Below are 2,409 nucleotides of genomic sequence, written 5' to 3' on the forward strand. Positions count from 1 at the left end.
TCACTTGGAAATTTCACAGAAAGCATGGCCCTACTGACACCTTAATTTCAGAGGTCTAGGCTCCAGAACTATGAGAAAATAAATATCTATTGTTTTAATCTACCAACTGTACCTTACTTTGTTACATCAGCTCTATCAAACTAATTTATATACATAAGCATAAAATAAAAATGAACCACATATATGTGTATATATATATACTTCTAACATTGTAATATTTATATATACGTGTATAATTTCTAACACTTATCTTCTTGCTAATCATGATTTAAAGACCATTGAGGGAGTAGCTTTACGTGCAGTGCGGCGGCAATGGCAGCACGCATCTTCCTCCTCTTCCTTCCGCAGGGCCAGAGTCCCTGAGGAAGTCCAGCTGCACTTAAGTCTGGCCTGTGCGAACTGTCTCCACAATGCCCCCCAAGAAACAGGCTCAGGCTGGGGGCAGCAAAAAAACGGAGCAGAAAACGAAGGAGAAGATTATCGAAGACAAAACTTTTGGTCTGAAGAATAAGAAAGGAGCAAAGCAACAGAAGTTTATCAAGGCTGTCACTCATCAAGTTAAATTTGGTCAACAGAATCCACGTCAGGTAGCACAAAGTGAAGCTGAAAAGAAGTTGAAGAAAGATGACAAGAAGAAAGCATTGCAAGAGCTAAATGAGTTGTTCAAACCTGTAGTTGCTGCTCAAAAAATAAGTAAAGGTGCAGATCCCAAATCCATAGTATGTGCATTCTTCAAGCAAGGACAGTGTACTAAAGGAGATAAGTGTAAGTTCTCTCATGACTTGACTGGAGAAAAAATGTGAAAAGCAAAGTGTTTACATTGATGCAAGAGATGAAGAACTTGAAAATGATACTATGGATAATTGGGATGAGAAAAAACTGGAAGAAGTTGTGAATAAGAAGCACGGTGAGGCGGAAAAGAAAAAAACAAAAACTCAAATAGTGTGCAAGCATTTCCTTGAAGCTATTGAAAACAACAAATATGGCTGGTTTGAGGTATGTCCTGGAGGGAGTGATATTTGCATGTATTGTCATGTACCGCCTCCTGGATTTGTCTTGAAAAAAGATAAAAAGAAAGAAGAGAAAGAAGATGAAATTTCATTAGAAGATCTAATTGAAAGAGAGCGTTCTTCCCTAGGTCCAAATGTTACCAAAATCACTCTAAAATCTTTTCTTGCATGGAAGAAAAGAAAAAGACAAGAAAAGATTGACACACTGATATATAGAACAGTCTTGTGGCCTCTGTGGGAGAGGGAGAGGGTGGGATGATTTGGGAGAATGGCATTGAAACATGTATAATATCATATATGAAACAAGTCGCCAGTCCAGGTTTGATGCAAGATACTGGATGCTTGGGGCTAGTGCACTGGGATGACTCAGAGGGATGGTACGGGGAGGGAAGAGGGAGGAGGGTTCAGGAAGGGGAACACATGTATACCTGTAGTGGATTCATGTTGATATATGGCAAAACCAATACAATATTTTAAAGTTAAAAAATTAAATAAAATAAAAAGAAAAGATTGATAAACTTGAGCAAGATACAGAAAGAAGGAAAGCAGATTTTAAAGCTGGGAAAGCATTAGTGATCAGTGGTCGTGAGGTGTTTGAATTTCGCCCTGAACTAGTTGATGATGATGATGAGGAAGCAGATGATACCCATGACACCCAGGGAAGAGGTGGTGATGAGGTTGATGATTCAGTGAGTGTAAATGACATAGATTTAAGCCTGTACATTCCAAGAGATGTAGGTGAGACAGGTATTACTGTAGCCAGTCTTGAAAGATTCAGCACATATACTTCAGAAAAGGATTGAAACAAATTAAGTGAAGCTTCCGGAGGTAGGGCTGAAAATGGTGAGAGAAGTGATCTGGAAGAGGACAAGAAAGGGGGAAGACAGCAAAATGGAGCCATCGATGCTGTTCCTGTTGATGAAAATCTGTTTACTGGGGAAGATTTGGATGAACTAGAAGAATTAAACACACTTGATTTAGAAGAATGACACCAAACAAGTCAATGAAAAAATTGAGCCAGCTCAGCAGGAGTTGAAATTGACTACATTAATTTTTTTCCACCTAAAACTCTTCAACAGGATGTTTGTTTCCCATGCTGATTCTGGAGGGCTTAGTTCCTCCAAAAAAGGAATATTCTCCCTACATCTTGTTTTGTGACTTTGGCTACATCTCATAGTAAGTTCAGAGTAGTTCATGATAAATTAAAGATAAATGGTCATTGCAGGAAATGATTGATTGTTGTTATTGTCCACTCAAGTAGGAAGTGTAAACTACTTTTCCAGCTTTTGATTTTCACTGGGCATGTGTTGTTACAAGGACAACATAAATTTAAATTACCCTTCATTTAATGCAATTTTTAATGAGTGATTCTATTTCCTTTGTATTTATATGTTTAAAA

The 2,409-nt window shown here is 37.9% G+C and overlaps 1 pseudogene; it reads left to right on the forward strand.

Annotated features, from left to right (window-relative positions):
* The first annotated feature begins 410 nt into the window (after positions 1-410).
* Positions 411-2,177, forward strand: LOC781723 (zinc finger CCCH domain-containing protein 15-like; annotated as a pseudogene).
* Positions 2,178-2,409: the final 232 nt, after the last annotated feature.

Source organism: Bos taurus, chromosome 20 (assembly GCF_002263795.3).
Source record: "Bos taurus isolate L1 Dominette 01449 registration number 42190680 breed Hereford chromosome 20, ARS-UCD2.0, whole genome shotgun sequence".
Lineage (NCBI taxonomy): Eukaryota > Metazoa > Chordata > Mammalia > Artiodactyla > Bovidae > Bos > Bos taurus.